This window comes from Schistocerca americana, chromosome 8 (assembly GCF_021461395.2).
Source record: "Schistocerca americana isolate TAMUIC-IGC-003095 chromosome 8, iqSchAmer2.1, whole genome shotgun sequence".
NCBI lineage: Eukaryota > Metazoa > Arthropoda > Insecta > Orthoptera > Acrididae > Schistocerca > Schistocerca americana.
Window position 1 is genome coordinate 176,828,237 of NC_060126.1, and position 22,421 is coordinate 176,850,657.

Sequence of the window (22,421 nt, forward strand, 5' to 3'; positions counted from 1 at the left end):
TTAATACAATGACCTGTACTTTTCAGAAAACTAATTTGCATTTAAAATCGTAGGTATCTTATAAACCGAATAAAAAATAAGTAGAAATGGTTGTTTCTGCTTAAGTGCTGCTAAATAAGGTGGGTTAGATATCTCGTCTTTGCACTAGTGCAGTGCATGTGCTCTATCCCAGTACAGTGCGCCCACATTTTCCTGGCTTCTCGTAACTGTAGAACTGAATCACAAAGATCGCTGGAATTTGAGCTGTTAGTATGTTGATAGTGGGAATTAGTGAAGTTCGGTGGCAGGACGAACAAGGCTTCTGGTCAGGTGAATACAGGGTTATAAATACGAAATCAAATAGGGGTAATGCAGGAGTCGGTTTAATAATGAATAAAAAAATAGGAGTACGGGTAAGCTACTACAAACAGCATAGTGAACGCATTATTGTGGCCAAGATAGACACGAAGCCCACGCCTACTACAGTAGTATAAGTTTATATGCCAACTAGCTCTGCAGATGACGAATAAATTGATGAAATGTATGATGAGATAAAAGAAATTAATCAGGTAGTGAAGGGAGACGAAAATTTAATAGTCATGGGTGACTGGAATTCGTCAGTAGGAAAAAGGAAGAGAAGGAAGCATAGTAGGTGAATACGGATTGGGGCTAAGAAATGAAAGAGGAAGGATAGAATTTTGCGCAGAGCATAACTTAATCATAGCTAATACTTGGTTTAAGAATCATGAAAGAAGGTTGTATACATGGAAGAACCCTGGAGATACTAAAAGGTATCAAATAGATTATATAATGGTAAGACAGAGATTTAGGAACCAGGTTTTAAATTGTAAGACATTTCCAGGGGCAGATGTGGACTCTGACCACAATCTATTAGTTATGAACTGTAGATTAAAACTGAAGAAACTGCAAAAAGGTGGGAATTTAAGGAGATGGGACCTGGATAAACTGAAAGAACCAGAGGTTGTACAGAGTTTCAGGGAGAGCATAAGGGAACAATTGACAGGAATGGGGGAGAGAAATACAGTAGAAGAAGAACGGGTAGCTTTGAGGGATGAAATAGTGAAGGCAGCAGAGGATCAAATAGATAAAAAGACGGGGGCTAGTAGAAACCCTTGGGTAACAGAAGAAATATTGAATTTAATTGATGAAAGGGGAAAATATAAAAATGCAGTAAATGAAGCAGGCAAAAAGGAATAAAAACGTCTCAAAAATGAGATCGACAGGAAGTGCAAAATGGCTAAGCAGGGATGGCTAGAGGACAAATGTAAGGATGTAGAGGCTTATCTCACGAGGGGTAAGATTGATACTGCCTACAGGAAAATTAAAGAGACCTTTGGGGAAAGGAGAACCGCTTGCATGAATATCAAGAGCTCAGATGGAAACCCAGTTCTAAGCAAAGAAGGGAAAGCAGAAAGGTGGAAGGAGTATATAGAGGGCCTATACAAGGGCGATGTACTTGAAGACGATATTATGGAAATGGAAGAGGATGTAGATGAAGATGAAATGGGAGATATGATATTGCGTGAAGAGTTTGACAGGGCACTGAAAGACCTGAGTCGAAACAAGGCCCCCGGAGTAGACAACATTCCATTAGAACTACTGACAACCTTGGGAGAACCAGTCCTGACAAAACTCTACCATCTGGTGAGCAAGATGTATGAGACAGGTGAAATATCCTCAGACTTCAAGAAGAATATAATAATCCCAATCCCAAAGAAAGCAGGTGTTGACAGATGTGAAAATTACCGAACTATCAGTTTAATAAGTCACAGCTGCAAAATACTGACGCGAATTCTTTACAGACGAATGGAAAAACTGATAGAAGCCGACCTCGGGTAAGATCAGTTTGAATTCCGCAGAAATGTTGGAACGCGTGAGGCAATACTGACGCTACGACTTACCTTAGAAGAAAGATTAAGGAAAGGCAAACCTACGTTTCTCGCATTTGTAGACATAGAGAAAGCTTTTGACAATGTTGATTGGAATACTCTCTTTCAAATTCTGAAGGTGGCAGGGGTAAAATAGAGAGATCGAAAGGCTATTTACAATTTGTACAGAAAGCAGATGGCAGTTATAAGAGTAGAGGGGTATGAAAGGGAAGCAGTGGTTGAGAAGGGAGTGAGACAGGGTTGTAGCCTATCCCCGATGTTATTCAATCTGTACATTGAGCAAGCAATAAAGGAAACAAAAGAAAAGTTCGGAGTTGGTATTAAAATGCATGGAGAAGAAATAAAAACTTTGAGGTTCGCCGATGACATTGTTATTCTGTCAGTGACAGCAAAGGACTTGGAAGAGCAGTTGAATGGAATGGACAGTGTCTTGAAAGGAGGGTATAAGATGAACATCAACAAAAGCAAAACGAGGATAATGGTATGTAGTCGAATTAAGTCGGGTGCTGCTGAGGGAATTAGATTAGGAAATGAGCCACTTAAATTAGTGAAGGAGTTTTGCTATTTGGGGAGCAAAATAACTGATGATGGTCGAAGTAGAGAGGATATAAAATGTAGGCTTGCAATGGCAAGGAAAGCGTTTCTTAAGAAGAGAAATTTGTTAACATCGAGTATTGATTTAAGTGTCAGGAAGTCGTTTCTCAAAGTATTTGTATGGAGTGTAGCCATGTATGGAAGTGAAACATGGACGATAAATAGCTTAGACAAGAAGAGAATATAAGCTTTCGAAATGTGGTGCTACAGAAGAATGCTGAAGATAAGATGGTTTGATCACGCAACTAATGAGGAGGTATTGAATAGAATTGGGGAGAGGAGGAGCTTGTGGCACAACTTGACTGGAAGAAGGGATCGGTTGGTAGGACATGTTCCGAGACATCGAGGGATCACCAATTTAGTATTGGAGGGCAGCGTGGAGGGTAAAAATCGTAGAGGGAGACCAAGAGATAAATACACTAGGCAGATTCAGAAGGGTGTAGGTTGCTGTAGGTACTGGGAGATGAAGAACCTTGCACAGGATAGAGTAGCATGGAGAGCTGCATCAAACCAGTCTCAGGACTGAAGACCACAACAACAACAACATTTCTTACTCTCCCTCCTTTACCCCAAACACCTTAAAGTAATGATACGGGCACCTACTACGAATCTCTATGATAGAGTAGGAGAAGTGGGCCATCAGCAAGTCCTCCTGGTATCTCTTAAACTGTATTTTGTTTCCAGATGAATTTCGTATGGTTGCTAGAAGTTACTGAAAATGTTCGTTCCTGAATAATGGACACGTATTTGGACTAAAATAGTGCTATTAAGTCTTTATGTGCAGCATTCTTGTTCGAGGTGTGCATTTTCTAACCTGAAGTTCTGGTTGGGAAAAGGTTTTATATTACCAGCGTTTTCAGAGTAGAACGGAACAGTAAGTAGCAAAGATCTGGATAACCTGACCACTGGCACTTCTGATGCTTCATAACTTTAAATACCTGTTGCCGGTATTGTTTATTCGGCGAATTCTGGCTCTGTACTTTTTAAATTTGTTAATCTTTAAATATTGGTGGAAGAAATGCAGAGTTTTACAGGTAGATGACCTCGATGGGGAGGTGGAACGCACAGCTCCGTAATTCAAAGTCGTTTTTATTCGGTTTTAGTCGTTCGAGTCGGATACTTTTTCTGTTAGAACATGAACTCCGCTCATTATCTCTACTAACTGCTTTTACACGGTATAAGGGGATATGCGACTTATTATTTCTGCAGTGAGCTTATCTGATGTGCACTAACACATACGCTGAAGAGCCAGAGAAACTGGTACATCTGCTTGATACCGTGTAGGGCCCCAACGAGCACGCAGAAGTGCCGCAACACGACGTGGCATGGACTCTACTAATGTCTGAAGTAGTGCTGGGAGGAATTGACACTATGAATCCTGCAGGGCTGTCCATAAATACGAGGGGGTAGAGATCTCTTCCGAACAGCACGTTGCAAGGCATTCCAGATACGCTCAGTAATGTTCATGTCTGGGGAGTTTGGTGGCCAGCGGAAGTGTTAAAACCCAGAAGAGTGTTCCGAGAGCCATTCTGTAGCAACTATGCACGATACAATACTGGTCCGATGAGGCAACATGTTTCCAGTAATCAACAGTCGAATGTCGGTCTTGACGGGCGCAGGCGAGGCGTAAAGCTTCGTGTCGTGCAGTCATCAAGGGTACATGAGTGGCCCTTCGGTTCCGGAAGCCCATATCGATGATGTTTCCTTGAATGGTTCGTATGGTGACACTTGTTGATGGCCCAGCATTGAAATCTGCAGAAATTGGCGGAAGGGTTGCACTTCTGTCACGTCGAACGATTCTTTTCAGTCGTCGTTGGTCCCGTTCTCGCAGGATCTATTTCCGGCTGCAGCGATGTCGGAGATGTGATGTTTTACCAGATTCCTGATTTTCACGGTGCACTCGTGAAATGGTCGTACGGGAAAATTCCCACTTCATCGCTACCTCGAAGATGCTGTCTCCCATCGCTCGTGCACCGAATATAATACCATGTTCAAACTCACTTAAATCTTGATAACCTGCCACTGTAGCAGCAGTAATCAATCTAACAACTACGCCAGACACTTGTTATCTTATATAGGTTTTGCCGTCTTCCACCTGTTTACATATCTCTGTATTTGAATACGCATGCCTACACCAGTTTCTTTGGTTCTTCAGTGAATAGCAAGATGATAATAGTTGCTTACAACAAAATGCCAGAGAAATAAAATGAAAGCATGACAGTATCGGAAATACGCTACCTGGCAGAAAAGTGAAAAAAAAGAAAGGAAGGAGGAAACGATAAAAAAAGAAAGAAAGGAGGAAACGAAATGGAACTTAGTGGGTTGAGTGGATATGTTTTTTTTTTTTTCAATGAATACAAAATTGAGTCCAATTTAAAAACAGCTTGCCAATATCTGAACACTTATCAGTATGACACTGCACCTGTCCTAGCGTGGAGCATACACTGATTCCATTGGGAAGGGTGTCATGGAAACCGTGTGGCTAGGGCCTACCGTCGGGTAGACCGTTCGCCTGGTGCAAGTCTTTCGAGTTGACACCACTTCGGCGACTTGTGTGTTGATGGGGATGTAATGAGGATGATAAGGACAACACAACACCCAGTCTCTGAGCGGAGAAAATCTCCGACCCAGCTAGGAAACGAACCTGGGCCGTTAGGTATGAAATTTCGTCGCGCTGACCACTCAGCTATCATGGGCAGACAAGGTTGTCATAAGGCCGGTGTATCCTCTCCTGAAGCAACTGGATCCACAATTGTTGTAACTGGTCTTTAATGTCCTGGCCATTGGCTACTGGCACTGGGGCGGAGCCGGCCGGGGTGACCGAGCGGTTCTAGGCGCTACAGTCCGGAACCACGCGACCGCTACGGTCGCAGGTTCGAATCCTGCTTCGGGCATGGATGTGTGTGATGTCCTTAGGTTAGTTCGGTTTAAGTAGTTCTACGTTCTAGGGGACAGATGACCTCAGAAGTTAAGTCTCATAGTGCTCAGAGTCATTTGAACCATTTGAACTGGGGCGGAGTTGACATCCGACCTGGTCCGACGCATTTGGTATAGGGGCCCTTGCTGGCCACGAGAGTAACTGAACATCACGCGGACGGTTCACTAAGAAACGTGCCTTATGTAGACGAGCATTGCCCTGTTGAAAAATGGCACCACTATATTGTCTAATGAGAGATACCACAGAAGGCGCAGGATGCTCGTGACGTACCGTTGTGCTGTCAATCTTCCCTCAGTCACTAACAGCCATCATCTGAAATCATACGCAATGGTTCCCCACATCATGACGCCAGGAAGAACGCCGCTGTGCCTCTCCCAAACACTGGTTGAGTGAGATCTCTCCCCCGGTCACCGCCGGATTTTCATCCCTCAACACAGTGCATCGCCATTCATCAACAATCCGTGCGCTGCGGTCACGGCACCACTCCAAAGGCGGCCGTTTTTCTGGTGTTAACGGCAGGCCGCACAGAGGACGGTTATTCACTAGTCCGGCTGCTGCTGCTCTCGGACCAGTGGCTCAGGTTGACGCAGAACGTTGCAGGGCGTGCGTAACTTTTTCTGGGATGACAGGCGCAGTTGTGAAGTACACTCATGCTCATAAATTAAGGATAATTGCAGAATGTGGTGCCACACAACGTGGCACTACACAAAACTGGGGCTAAAAGCATTGGCACATAGGAAACACAAACGACACAGATCTGTAAGTCCACGGTATTGGTGATAGTTGAGAAAACCGTCCCGAAACACATGTGCTACAAAACGCCACTGTTTCCTGTGCATGTACCCCGACATCAATATGGGGTATGATCACCATGCGCACATACACAGGCCGCACAACGGGTTGGTATACTCTGGATCAGGTGGTCGAGCAGCTGCTGGGGTATAGCCTCCCATTCTTGGACCAGTGCCTATCGGAGGTCCTGAAGTGTCCTAGGGGTTTGAAGACGTGCAGCGATATGTCGATCGAGAGCATCCCGGACGTGTTCGATTGGGTTTAGGTCTGGATAACAAGCAGGTCACTCCATTCACCTGATATCTTCTGTTTCTAGGTACTCCTCCACGATGGCAGCTCGGTGGTGCCGTGCGTTATCATCCATCATGAGGAAGGTGGGACCCACTGCACCCCTGAAATGGCGGACATACTGGTGCAAAATGACATCCCGATACACCTGACCTGTTACAGTTCCTCTGTCAAAGACATGCAGGGGTGTACGTGCACCAATCATAATCCCACCCCACACCATCAAACCACGACCTCCATACAGGTCCTTTCAAGGACATTAAGGGGTTAGTATCTGGTTTCTGGTTCACGCCAGATGAAAACCCAGCGAGAATCACTGTTCGGACTATACCTGGACTCGTCCGTGAACATTGAACATAACCTGGGACCACTGTTCCAATGACCATGTACTGTGTTCTTGACACCAGGCTTTACGGGCTCTCCTGTGACCAGTGGTCAGTGGAATGCACCTGGGCAAATAAACCATGTCTTTTCAGTCGTCTGTAGACTGTGCATCTGGAGACAACTGTTCCAGTGGCTGCGGTAAGATCCCGAGCAAGGCTACCTGCAGTACTCCGTGGCCGCCTGCTGGCACTGATGGTGAGATATCGGTCTTCTTGTGGTGTTGTACACTATGGACGTCCCGTACTGTAGCACCTGGACACGTTTCCTATATGCTGGAATCGTTGCCATAATCTTGAGATCACACTTTGTGGCACACAGAGGGCTCGTGCTACGACCTGCTGTGTTTGACCAGCCTCCAGTCGCACTAATATTCTACCCCTCATAACGTCATTAGTATGTGTTCTCTGAGCCATTTTCAACACACAGTCACCATCGGCACGTATGTAAACGTCTGCACACTTAGTCGCTGCACCGTACTCTGACATGCACCAACACGCCTCTGCGTCTGTGGACTGCTGCCAGCGCCATCGTGCGACGACCGCAGGTCAAATGCACCGCATGATCATACCCAGAGGTGATTTAAACACGCAAACCGCCCACCAGAGCGTTGTTTATCCTCAACTTTTGAGCATGAGTGTAGTTACGATATGATTGGTCCACAGTATGGCAGTCCTCCCTTGTGGTGGTCACACGTGGTCGACCGGAACCTTGTCGATGAATATATCTGCCATCAAGTTCCGATGCAGTCCAGCATCGGGCTGTTGTCACATCCGAACGTCCCACAGATTTGAATATTGCGCGATGCGACGAGCCTGTCAAACGGAGGCCCACAACGAGACCTCTTTCAAACTCCGTCAGCGGCTGATGACGCTTTCTCACAGAAGTTCCTTCACAGTGATCACTCAACTTCGGGCGCTGTTTGCGCTTCTTATGGACCCTATTTAAACCTGGGGACAATACTAGTCACGGACAACACAAATGTCCTCAGGTGAACGTTCCATCTGTCGCAGAGAATTGCAACTCTAAATAATTTACATATCCGTTGATAGTGACATTCGACCATTTCTTCCGGGTGCTTCACCTTTTTTGTCGGGTAGCGTAGTATGAAGGAAAATAACGTATGACGTTTTGGTATCTTGGAGGCATATATCAGTACTAATATATATGAAGGTAGTATCTGTTCCCAAAGAACAGATACCATTGATGACTGTGCAGCTTCTCTAGAATGAAATGATAATTAAATCGACACCCTAGCTGCAAACAGGCGTTGATATACATAATTGGGAACATGTTGAAAATGTGTGCCCCGACCAGGGCTCGAGCCTGGGATCTCCTGCTTACATGGCAGACGCTCCATCCATCTGAGCCACCGAGGCCACGGAGGATAGTGCGCCTTCAGGGCCTTACCCTTGCACGCTCCCCGTGAGACCCACATTCCCAACATGTCCACACCACTTCATTCGTAGTGTGCCTAATAGATGTTTGTCCATCACACTCACTACTCGTGTAAGAGATAAGGCCATGCAGGCGCACTATCCTCTGTGCCCTCGGTGGCTCAGATGGATGCCAGCACGGTAGCTCAGCGTGTTCGGACAGAGGATTACTTGCTCTTTGTAATAAAAAACTGAGTCAATGGCTCAACACTGAACTTGAACGAGTGTCACGGGACATCCACACCGAACAAATGCAACGAACAATATCGAAAAAAAAAAGATGGATAGAGCGTCTGCCATGTGAGCAGGAGATCCCGGGTTCGAGTCCCGGTCGGGACACACATTTTCAACTTGTCCCCAATGATTATGTTAACGCCTGTTGCAGCTAGGGTGTCGATTTAATTCTCATTTCATCAATACAATTCTCTGGAAAGCAATAGCTGAGCACGAAGAATTTTCATTCATAACAGACAAAGGGGTTGGTATTTTTTTAAATCATCAGTCTTTGGAATGGTTTGATACTGTCCTACCATCGCCAAGTTTTAAGTTCACTTACGCCGGGGCAGATGCCTCGCTGATTTGTCTTTTCTTCTGATAAATGTATTCCATAGATTACTATCTTCACCTATTCTTTTTTGCAGTTTTTCATTTCGTAAATCATCTATCACTTAATTTTTAACATTCTTATTTAGCACCACATCTGAAATTTCAGAAGATACACATCCCACTTTCATCCAATGCTGTGCCCCGGACGTACATTTTCATGAACTTCCTCCTCAGTTACGTATCCATATATGATACCTACAGAAACCTGTAGAGCGCTGCAAAAGCGCAAATATCATTGACGTACCACTTCGAATTTGCGGATGCAGCGAGGAAAATAATCTGCAGAGGCAAGAACAGTACGTTCGAACAGACGTAGCGTGTGCTGCCTGGACCAGCTGATTGCCGACATAGTGCACGTGGCGAAAAGCACTGTTGTAAACATGAAATCGTCCACGAAGTCCGATTAGACGGACGGCGTGACACCTAGCTGGTCACTTTCTGGTCTGGTTACGAGAGGTCGAGTCTATTGGGTAAAAAATGCGCTTAACTTTTTAATCTTTCCTTTTTCAGGTAAATGCATTTCGTCTAACTTTCTGTGGTGAACAGGTTAAACCATGAAGAGCGAATTCGGGAGATCTGCGAACTGTCCATCTACGGTTGATATAACCTCTTGCCTAGACTCAAAATGTTTTCTGTTCACAAATTTTATTTTGTTTTGGGAGCCGAATGTGGCGAACAGGGCGGATATTGCAACGAACTGTATTTAGAATCGCTGAGTTTTATTGTTTACAATGCTCTTTTGCAGGCAGGTGGGGTGTCACTGTGCGAATTTTCTTTTCCATTCTAGATATCGTTTCACGATTTTCTCATCCGGTTGGACTAGAAATGAGCAACATTCACCAGTCTTCAATTTTTGTCTTTTTGAAATGTGATCGATACCTTTTGAATCCCAAAAGAACATTGTCCATAATTTTCTGCCTGATGTAATCGATTTTGCCTGTTTTGAGAGAGCGAGGTGGCTCAGAGCCAAGACAATTGTCTCACTTTCGGGAGGAAGGTGTTTCTAAATCCCAACCGGCCTTGTAGAGATCGGTTTGCCGTGATATCCCAAAATCACTTAAGGGGAATGTCACGATCGTTCATTTGGAAGTGCATGGCCGATATACTTGTACTTCGCCAATACGATCTTGTGCTCCATCTTCAATGAATTCATCGTCGACGGGGCGTTGTAATATTTCTTCGCCTGTTTTAGTGCTCCCCAATGTTTTGAGGACTGTTTCATTTCTGGAATGAAGTGACGCAGCCCCGTCTGATCTACAGTAATAAATCGGCACACAAAATCCGTTCGATGCATTTAAAAACGATCCAAACGTTGTTGAGAAGTTTGTTTTCGCTTTTGCTTTGGCTCAGAACTCAACAAGTATGACACACATCCGTGTCCGTGGCGTTGGTGGCTCGTTACAGATTCATTGCTTTTCGTTTAATTTCTTGTCCTCATTTACCTTTGTACCTGTACTGCAGTGAAAACACCTGCACAGCTGTACTGAGCGAGGTGGCGCAGTGGTTAGCACACTGGACTCGCATTCGGGAGCACGACGGTTCAATCCCGCGTCCGGCCATCCTGATTTAAGTTTTCCGTGATTTCCCTAAATCTCTTCAGACAAATGCCGGGATGGTTCCTTTGAAAAGGGCACGGCCGACTTCCTTCCCTAATCCGATGAGATCGATGTCCTCGCTGTTTGGCCTCCTCCCCCAAAACAACCCAATCTGCACAGCAGTGCAGTTATCGACGGTATTCGCCTGGGCCTTGTTTGTAAAAAAACGTGTTTCATTCAGTCACAGTACTTGGTTTTGCCAACAGTAATGTTCATTTGACTCTTCGCTCTCAAGCTTGCAATCAGGACTGCTCAGTTCTGCCCCGGGTTTATTTTTTCCGGAGGTAAGTTACTCATTGGCAGTGATACACGGCAGAACGGATAGGTTTACTGATAAGGAGTCGGCCGATGTGCACCTCGTGTTTGGGTTCACTGAATGCTGTGGAAGAGGGCACGACGATACCGTTCTACAGCTTTCCCGCTGCAAACACATCGTAGTACATTTTCATCTGGCGGCCTTCATATTACTCTGTATTTTGTATTTATAGGCTTTCTCGCTGTTGTCAATGTGTTTTCACGGAAACAAAGGTAACTGGGATAAAAATCGGAATAAAACATTCCATTATTACTCTGTAACGAGACACCAGAGACCACGGGCTCCTTATAGCGAAATACTCACAAGGGAACCTCCCCATCGCACCCCCCTCAGATTTAGTTATAAGTTGGCACAGTGGATAGGCCTTGAAAAACTGAACACAGATCAATCGAGAAAACAGGAAGAAGTTGTGTGGAACTATGAAAAAAATAAACAAAATATACAAACTGAGTAGTCAATGCGCAAGATAGGCAAATCAAGGACTATGTGAGCTCAGGAGCGCCGTGGTCCCGTGGTTAGCGTGAGCAGCTGCGGAATGAGAAGTCCTAGGTTCAAGTCTTCCCTCCAGTGGAAAATTCTAATTTTTTATTTTCAGTTTATGTGAAAAACTCTTATGTTTTCATCACTTTCTTGGGAGTGTTATCACATCCAGAAGAAAACCTAAATCGGACAAGGTAGAAGAATCTTTTTACCCATTCGCTAAGTGTACAAGTTAGGTGGGTCGACAACATATTCCTGTCAAGTGACGCACATGCCGTCACCAGTGTCGTATAGAATATATGAGACGTGTTTTCCTGTGGAGGAATTGGTTGACCCATGACTTTGCGATCAAATGTTTTCGGTCTGCATTGGAGAGGCACGTCCTTTCGTCTACTAATCGCACGGTTTTGCTGTGCGGTCGCAAAACACAGACACTAAACTTATTGCAGTGAACAGAGACGTCAATGAACGAACGGACAGATCAAAGCTTTGCAAAAATAAAGTAAAATTTTCACTCGAGGGAAGACTTGAACCAATAACTTCTTTTTCCGCAGCTACTCATGCTAACCACGGGACCACGACGCTGCTGAGGTTACACTCACCTTGATGTTGCCTATGTTGCGCATGGACTACTCAATTTCTATATTTTACTAATTTTTTCATAGTGCCACACAACTTCTTCCTGTTTTCTCGATTGATCTGTGTTCAGTTTTTCAAGGCCTATCCACTGTGCCAACTTATAACTAAATCTGAGGGGGGTGCAATGGGGAGGTTCCATTGTCAGAAAATATCCACGATAAACCTTCGAAATTCTGTCAATGGGTTTGGTTTCACTGCACATGTCTCAGAGGTGGCAGGTTAGGAGAGCCGGCTGGAAGAAGCGGCTGCTAGTCTTTGTGGAACGCTCAGGCGCCGTGACCCCGTTGCTGCACCAGTCTGCCTGTAGGTGTTCCTTGTCGCTTTCAGTTATTACGCGCCCCACCGCCCATATTACGTCACGCGGTGCGGCCCCGTCAGAGTGAGCTTCACAGGCGTCGTAGCTTGCATCGCCGGCACCAGGCAGACGATAAAAGCTGCTTTTTTTTGGCGATTGGTACTATTTTAAACTCTCTGGTACATTATTCTGCGAAACTTCGTATTTCCGGAGAGAACGCACACCATTTCAACGTGTCGCTTACAGCACTTTTGCCAGAAAAAGACTGTGACTTTAGAAAAGGCGTTTCCTGGGTGGAGTTAATATGGAAACGGTACATCTACATCTACACATACACTCTGCAAAGCACTCTGAAGTGCTTGGCAAAGGGTAATTCTCATTGTAATAGTTGTCAGGGCTACTTCCCGTTCCATTCGCATCTGAAGGGCGGAAGACTGATTCGGACATTGTCGAACACGATCTTTTTGGTGGTCCAGATGTTATGGTGTGGGTGTACTGACCTCCAAATCTTTGAACACGGTATACTAACCGGTCAACGTTACTGTGACATTGTACTCCTTACCAACGTGCGTCTTTTCACGGCTGAGTTCAGTCCTGACTTTATTTTTATGGATGGCAATGCGCGACCGCATCGAACAGCGCAGGTGGGCTGGTTCTTGGAACGAGAGGGTATTGGGCAAACGGATTGGCCTGCCCGTTTCCTCGACTTAATTCCCACCGAGCATGTGTGGGAGGCGCTGGGGAGACATACTGCAGTGCGTCCACACGCACCCGTTGGTCACATCACCGAAGTTAAGCGCTGTCGGACGTGGCCCGCAGTTAGATGGGTGACCGTATGGGCCGAAATGCACTGTCGCCATTTTTCTGGGTGCACTCAGCCTCGTGATGCCAATTGAGGAACTACTCGACCGAATTGTAGCGGCTCCGGTCAAAGAAAACCATCATAACGACCGGGAGAGCGGTGTGCTGACCATACGCCATCCAACAGTTGTCAACACCGCTGGTGGAGAAATGGGACGCCCTAGCGCAAGAACTCATTAACACTGTGGCCAGCATGGGAGCGCGTTGCAGATCATACACTGCCGTCCGTAGTGATCACGCACCCTGTTATGAACAATTTCCCACCGTTTATAACATCGTAAACCGCGGTGACTTCATTGAAACTATTGTCTTTGAATAAAACTGTCACTTCGATTCGTCTTATTGCGTATTTCTGTCTGTTACCTTCTGTGCTATACTGTAGCAGTTCATTTTCTGTATAGTCCCAGTTTCATCGAGCTGTGTCTCTTGACAGTGGTAAATCACGCGAAAGTTATTTTCATCTTTAAGTTTTGCACACCACTGTTGTTGCACAAGCAGCCCCTCCCCCTGTACAGGAACTACACATCAAAACACATTGCTATCTTTCTCTCACCCGATGATTAACGTTTTACGCCTCTTCAACTTCTTGTTTAAATTATGAATAATCCTACTTTCATTATTACGGTCACTTTCTAACCGCATCTGTGTTTTTAAAACGCTAGTCACTTTGACTGCGAGCTTATTCTGTTTATGAGTGGGAAAATTCGCTACAACACTTGCGCATTTGAGAAATGGTTCATATGGTTCTAAGCACTATGGGACTTAACATCTGATGTCATCAGTCCCCTAGACTTAGAACTACTTAAACCTAACTAACCTAAGGATAGCACACACATCCATGCCCGAGGGCCGGCCGGAGTGGCCGAGCGGTTCTAGGCGCTACAGTCTGTAACCGCGCGACCGCTACGGTCGCAGGTTCGAATCCTGCCTCGGGCATGGATGTGTGTGATGTCCTTAGGTTAGTTAGGTTTAAGTAGTTCTAAGTTCCAGGGGACCTCAGAAGTTGAGTCCCATAGTGCTTAGTGCCATTTTTGAGCCATGCCCGAGGCAGGATTGGAACCTGCGACCGTAGCAGTAGCACAGTTCCGGACTGAAGCGCCTAGAACCGCTCGGCCACAGCGGCCGGCCGCATTTGAAAATTATAGCAGAGTTCAAACATGTAAGTGATGTACTTACCCAACTACATGGATGGAAACCTTTCATAAGGTAAAAAATGTGCAACCGAGACGAGATAATAAATGATGTAAATTTAAATATCAACACAGATGATAAATTCTGCTGCGGCCAGTATGTCGGCTATTATGATAATGTACACCCCTGAACACAGAATTACATCATTACGGTGGAATGACAGGAAAATCGTTTAATATATGCCGAATGTTAGTAAAGTCGTTACAAATAAATGATCAACGCTCTGAAGAATGCAGCTACATTAGTGAGAAGATACAAGCACACGCAAATTGGCACCTTATAACGCCTACCCGTAGCACAGCACACGTCTGAAACCTTACTTACTCATGATGACATGTGAGAGAGGCGCTCGATGAGCTCCTTAGGCTCTAACTGCCGTGCATTTTGGTTTCCCGTTTACGTTTCGTTGTTACTAACTCACGAAATACGTTTGTTTTTTGTGTGCCTTTCCCTGTGAACCGAATACTCGACGATATCCTATGATGGCAGCCAGTCGTTCACTAATACGCGCGATATTCATCTGGCCACTTGTCAGGTATCTGCAGGCGAGCCATTGACGACATTTAGACAGGCAGGATGTTCCGAAAATTCCAGCTTAAAATGGTATCTCACCCACCATGTGAAAAAATTTGGAAATTTGTGTTAAGTTCCGATGGGCAAATCTGCTGAGGTCATCGGTCCCTAGACGACTACTTAATCTGACTTAAACTAACTTATACTAAGGACAACACACACACACACTGATGCCCGAGGGAGGACTCGAACCTCCGATGGGGACAGCCGAGCGAAATGTGATAAGACGCCTCTGACCGCATGGCTACCCAGCGCGGCCCACCACCTAAGACAGCAGACATTTTTATATACTTGAAGCACGATTTATTATGGCAGAAGGCTGGAGTTTACAAAGGCTAACCACCTTGCCGCAGTGGCTACGCCAATTCCCATCAGATCGCTGTCGGGCGTGGCCGGCACTTGGATGGGTGACCGTCTGGACGGAAATGCGCTGTTACCATTTTCGGGGTGCACTCAGCCTCCTGATGCCAATTGAGGAGCTACTCGACCGAATAGTAGCGGCTCCGGTCAAGGAAAACCATCATAACGACCACGAGAGCGGTGTGCTGACCACACGCCCCTTCTATCTGCATCTTCAGCTAAGTATGACATAGCGTTCTGATGGCCCCGATGGGCCACTTGTGGCCTGAAGACGGAGTGCTGTAGTGGGTGACGAGCGGCTACAATCTCGGAACATTAGCGACTATTTATGTGTCTTTTACCTACCACATACGCTACCATTGGTTTTCAATACTTGGCATGTGAGTTGAATGGGCAGGCAAGAAAAGACACTGTGAAGCTTATGATGTGAGAATGTCTTCCAAAATACCGACAATATTTGATGGAGCTTTGCCTTGTTGCCGAGGCTGCTCTGCGGGAAGTGACTTCCTCTGTCGTCTGCAGCATTCCAGGCCTAGGTGTTACTGCGGGAACACTCATAATTTGTGATTTTTTCCTAAATGACGATTCCTGTAGACATTGGGCCACTCCGTTTGCATGACTCTCCAAAAGAAGTATGTGGCTTCACGGTGGTCGCCTAACGCCTGGACAAGCGTTATTTTGTTGTGAGTTATATGAGACTTTTCTCAAAATTCCACCTCTTGCATACTCACATGTGCCGTTGTAGCATGAATAATCGAAGGTTAACGGTTGAGTTACAACTAGAGGTTTCACATGTTACAGCGCTCGAATCACAGGCGTCAATGCATGAGGCAGCAGGAGTTATAATGACAAGAGGTCTTTGAAATAGGCATCATTCCAAAGGCAATTACATGGAGACTGTGGACGCCAAAGCTGTACTCTTCCTTGAACACATAACAGACGCTAAATTCCAACAAGACACAGCCCAGTAACTTTTTCGGAGGCATTCTCTGGTAACAGACATGTCGCCAGAAAGTGATCAGCAACAGGAATAACTCGAACCTGGATTTGGATCCAAACATCCTCAGACCTACAGAATAACATCAAATGCATCGACATCTTGGCTGTTCTGCCGGATATCAGCGTCGTTCCGTCGTTCGTGAACGATATTTCAGTAATGTAGCGCGTTACCTTCATCAGGGGCGACCAGAGACTGCTCCTCGCGTGGACCTGGTCCAGTATTTATGTCTGTGGCCTACCCCCTCCACAGGCTTTCCCTCTGCTGTCCGTGCCCGCTCGCCGCGATCTGGAACGCTGTCGTTCTGTTTTCCGTCTGCTACGGTACTGGCGTTCCCTCTGACGTCTGCGCCAATCAGACCCGCTGCTGCGTTTGAAGTTCTGAATGGGTTGCCAGGGGTTCTCCCTGCGGTCCTCTCCCGCTCACTGCGGTCTTCTGGAGGATATACAATAAATAACACAAGCAAAGCAAAGCCCCGCGTTCTGGCCCTAGCCAATCAGGACCGATTGACCGCCATGTCGCCCTCTGCCATTGGAGTCGTTAGATGTCGTACGGAGGGGCGTGGGGTCAGTACACCGCTCGCCCTGCCGTTGCCGCGTTGTTGGCTTTCTTGATGTTGGAGCTGCTACTGCGTACTCAAGAAGTTCCTCAATTGGCCTCAAAAGGCTGAGTGCACTACAGTCCAGTCTTCCCACTAAGGAAAAACCCCAGGCCGTCCTGGGAATCGACACCAGGTACTTTGGATAGCAGGCAAAACAACACAAGCCAGCATTTTTAAAATTATGTCACATAATTTTCCAAAAATAGATATTCTAGAGCATATTTGTAACGCTTATGTTGAAAATTAATTTAATTTTATTCAGTCAGGTCAGGATATTTCGCAGAATGTGATCTCATATTTTAAAGCTGTTCCGCACTGCTACGCTGTATCTATACAGGGCGTCTCAGGAGGAACGGCTGTATTCAGAGTTGTGTCAGGAATGAACATTTGAAGCAAAAAAGTCTAGTGAGGATGGGCTCTAAAATGCATACCTTAAGAGTTAAGAGCAAGTCCCCCTTCTTTGATATTGTGGAACAAATCACTTCTACTGTAAGCTCTTTGCGTTCCTTACTTTGAAAAGTGGTAATATAGACCAAGACAAGAAAAAAAAGTTCAGTATACATGGGCTCTAAAATGCATTCCTTAAGAGCTATGAGCACTTGTTCATCTTCGCTGCTGTGAAACACATTTCTTCGACTGACGAAGTGTACATATCTCTTAAGACTTTGAGAGTCCACGTATACTGAACTTTTTTTTTCTTGCCTTGGTCCATACTATCACCTCTTTCAAAACTTGGAAATCAAAGAGCTTGCAGTAGAAGAGATTTGTTTCACAGTATGGAAGAACATTGTCAAAAGGTATGTTCATACAATGTAAGCTTTCACGGCCGGTATTGTCTTCACTTAAAACTTCCGGGCTGATAGGCCCTGGTCGAAGTATAAAGCTCTCCCCTGACGTTTCGTCTCCCACTGCGGGAGACATCCTCGGAGGTACAGCGCTGATTATATAGGCAGTACAGAGGGCGCCACTGTCGATCACGTGGCGTCGGCTATGAGATTGTCTCTGGTAATGCCAACATTCTCGATTGAAAGTAATCGATCGTCACGCTTGCGGTGCAACGCTGACATCCAAATTTTACCCAGTTTAACACCTCCGTCTTTCCTGTTAAAATTATTACGGTGTTTATCAATTTCGATAGCCTCTCTATACAAACGTGCATAATAATGCGAGGTTTTTGATATGACGCTCGTCTCGCTGAATTTTATTTCATGATCACGTTCCTGGTAAACATGTTCCGCTACGGCTGATTTATCCGTGTGACCCAGACGGCAATTCCTCTTACGTTCAACAAGACGGGTGTTCGCACTTCTCTTTGTGGTACCGATATAAACCTGTCCACAACTACAAGGAATTTTATATACCCCCGGTGTAGCCAAAGGGTGTCGTGCGTCTTTTGCCGATCTTAAAAATTCTTTTATTTTCCTGGTGGGTCTGAAAATAGTTTCCACCCCATACTTGCTTAAAACTTTCCCAATGCGATCTGTGACCTTACTAATGAACGGAAGAAAAACTTTGCCCTTGGGCGACTTTTGTTCGTCGTTACTCCCGATTCTCTGCCTAGAACGAAGTGCTCGATCTGTATCCTTGCTAGAATAGCCATTCTTCATGAAAGTTGACCGTAGATGTTCAGTTTCATCTTTTAAATAAACAGGTTCACAAATGTCTATCAATGTTTTCATTATACCTCTTTTTTGTCTAGGGTGGTGGTTTGAATCTTTATGTAGATAACGATCAGTATGTGTGGCCTTTCTATACACCTTATGGCCCAACGTTCCGTCCCGTCTTTTAATCACAGACACATCCAGGAAATTCAATTGTCCGTTCCTTTCCGTCTCCATAGTAAATTGGATTTTCGGATTAATGCTGTTTAAATGTGTCAGGAAGGCATCCAACTCCTCTGCTCCGTGTGTCCGTACTACGAACGTGTCATCGACATAGCGATACCATCTGGCTGGTCTCTTACTGGCAGTCTGTAACGCACGTTGTTCAAAAGTCTCCATAAATAATTTGGCCACAGCAGGACTAAGAGGACTGCCCATAGCCACCCCGTCAATCCGTTCATAAAAGTTATTATTGTATTGAAAGTAGGTTGTGGTGAGGCAGTGTCGGAATAATGCCACAATATCGGTAGGAAAATTATCCGCTATGCATAAGATAGCTTCGTTTACCGGAATCATGATAAATAAAGACACAACGTCAAAACTGACGAGGATATCATCGGGGCCCACGCTCGTTTCCTTTAACTTATCAATGAAATGAGCCGAATTTTTAATATGGCTGTCCGTCCTACCAACATAAGGTTGCAGCATTGAGGCAAGGTGTCTAGCTAACTCGTGTGTTGGTCCGCCTATAGCGCTGACAATTGGTCTCAATGGAATCTCAGGTTTATGCACTTTGGGTAAGCCATAAAGTCTAGGTGGGTACGCTTCTGTTTTACAAAGCAGCTTCTTATCGTCGGAGGCAAATGAAGATGCTTTCACCAGTCGATTTGTCATTCTTAAAATCTTCATAGTCGGATCTTTCCGGAGTTTTTTGTAATTGGAGGGAACCAAAATATCATTGATTTTTCCATGATAGTCCTCGCTGTTCAGTATGACGGTGGCATTACCCTTATCTGCATTAAGAACAATAATGTTTTTATCTGCATTTATATCCCTCAGCGCCTTCTTTTGTGCCGGCAATAAATTACTTTTAGGTGGCTTACATGTACCTAAAATCCTAGCCGTTTCCATCCTAACTACGTCAGCGGACTGCTGTGGAAGCTGACGGATACCGGCCTCAATATTTGCTACAATATCCTCTGTGGGTACGTTTTGGGGCGTCACAGCAAAATTGCCTCCTTTCACCACTACAGAAATTTCAACTTTTGACAAATCTTTATCGGACAGGTTAATAACAGTTCGAGAATTGACCTCAACGGAACCTCCCGAAATTTTGTTCTGTAAGTTATTGAACTTCTTCTTCCGTCTATTTGCTGATATTTCTGCACTAACTTCCATAGTTTGGAATGTTAGACCGTCAATCTTATCCCAATCACCACACTGCATAGTATTACTAAGAACCAAGTGGAGATGAAAAAGCTTACTGCTGGTTTCCGCCAGTGCTCGCCGCGTCTTATGAATCCTCTCACGTAGCATTGCAGACTCCATACGCTTGTAAATACGATGTGCCTGAGCCGAGCGAAACATCCTCTTCACCTTTAGAAATTTCGGAACCGTCGAAGGTATGTGTTTTAGGACCCACGTTTAATGGACTTATTTGCTTCTAGTGATCATTCCTGTCATATCTCTGAACATTGACCATTCCTCCTGGCGACCTGTATTTTTATATTTAATGTTTAATTTTTTAGCATGAAGCAAAAATACTGCAAACAGTTTTCTTATGGACTTTGTGAGTACTCTGTTACATGAAATTTTCAAACCCTTTCTTTATTTGCTTATTGGAACTTCACTTTTACTTCACTCTTTCAACATCAAACTATAGTCTGTAACACTCTCATTCCGTTTTCATTGGTACCTCTTCTAAATAACTTTGGTATATTGGTGAAAGCGTTTCCTTGATGTTCACTATGATGTTGCAGATTTTCAGGAAATCCGTCAATCTGGGGGCGTAGGAAACGGACTTGTTAACTCATGTCGTAATACAACTTCTTCAAATTTTCCAACATGCTTTTGACAATGTTCTTGTTATTTGAATGTTTTTTATTCCCTAGATATTTTTGGATTACAGACCTGAAGGCAGTTCGTGCACCTTTTCCCGCCTTTGCATCTTTTTCTCTAACATTTATTCTATTCTGAAATTCGTGATCCTTCATTAACTTGTGAGTTGTTGTCTGATGAAGAGAATTATCATAGAATGGTACTTAAAGCGGCACTCATCTTGTGGAAGTGCTCTTACAAAGTATTTCACCATCCCCAGCTTGATATGTAATTATGGAAACAATATTTATTTGTGATCGACAAGCGGTTCATGCAAGGTGTTTTTATATCTAGACAAAATTCTCCGATTTGGCCACACCTTTGCACACCAATGCGTTTGCTTTGCGCGACTACCCTATTCAAATGAAGAGACAGATCATTTTTGTCTACCCATCTTGCTTTCCCGATAAAATTTCTTTAAGCAAAAAAAAAAAAAAAAAAAAAAACTAACAACAGTCTTGTAATGACCTTAAAAAACTTATGTAAGAACCACATATTTATTTCGTATTATATGATATCATGCAGACTGGTGTAATACACTACAAACGGAAAGAATAAAGGTCAACGTTTAATTTCCGCATATTCATCCTCGTTAAGTAGGTGAAGAGGACAACAGGCAATAGGAATATTACAATTTTCAACATTACCGTCAGCTGTAATTTCATTATCAATATATTGCCAACCGATTTCGAGAATACACTCCGTCATCAACAGGCCGTCTAAATACATAGTTGCTGATTTTTCCCGTAGACACTAATAAGAACGTCACACGTGAAAATAACCAGTATCCGCATCAGCTTTTGTAGCGAGCAACCACACACGGTGAGACCGCAAACAGAAGTATAGCTGACGTGGATACCTGTTATTTTCACTTGGGACTTTCTGACTGACGTCATTCGGGAAAGTTCAGCCACTATATATTTAGAGGGTATTATGGTGAGTAATGTACCGTCGAAACCGATTGGCAATAACCTTCTATTTGCGATCTCACCGTGTGTGGTTGTTTGCTACAAGAGATGACGCGGATACCGGTTATTTTCACGTGGTACTTTTTGTCTGACGTCTTTCGCGAAAATTCAACCATTATGTACAGTATTTAGCGGGCCTGAAGATGACGAAGTGTTTCGTCGAAACGGGTTGCCGGTAAACTGATTATGGAACTACAGCTGACGGTAGTTGAAAACTATAATACTAAGATTTAATGTCCCGCCGATAGAAAGGCGATTAGAGATGGAGCAAAAGCTCGGGTTAGGGAAGGATGGCGAAGGAGAAAGGTTGTATCATTTTCGAAGCAACCATCCCAGCATTCGCCATAAGCGATTTAGGGAAACCACAGAAAATCTAAATCTGGGTTGACGGCCTGGGTTTTGAACTGCCGTCTTCCCGGACCGCGACTCACTACTGCTTGATAACAAGTTGCAGCCAATGATTGAGAGGAACTCCTGTGCAGAACAAAATGAGTGAGCCACAAGGAACGTTTCCAAGTTCGATCTGAAAATCTGGGATTTATCACTCAAACTTTCCAGTCAGTTTGAATCCAATTGATGATGAAACGTGTAGAATAGTGCAAATATTCCTGAACGATGATTAATGAAATATTATCCGACTGTAAATCTTTTTTCTGTCCAGCGTTCACTTAGTATTATTCTTTGTTTACGTCAAGATTTACACACATACTCTACAAACTATTGAGAAGTGCATGGTAGGGGGCAGTTAGCATGGTATCACATTAATATTACTAATCAAAAATCGCGTGAAGGAGCGTATTTAAAGCGGTGGCCAAATTTTGACTTCGAGGCGATTGAGCAATATTCTCCACGAAGTTCGCAAACTGATATAGCAGGTAGTTCTGACCGCACTTTTCTGAGTTAAGAATGTTCTTTCTGAATGT

The 22,421-nt window shown here is 44.5% G+C and overlaps 1 protein-coding gene across 1 annotated transcript in view; it reads right to left on the reverse strand.

Annotated features, from left to right (window-relative positions):
* LOC124545459 (protein takeout-like) overlaps positions 1–22,421 on the reverse strand; it is an 89,708-nt gene that overhangs the window by 61,700 nt on the left and 5,587 nt on the right. The window lies entirely within an intron of this gene.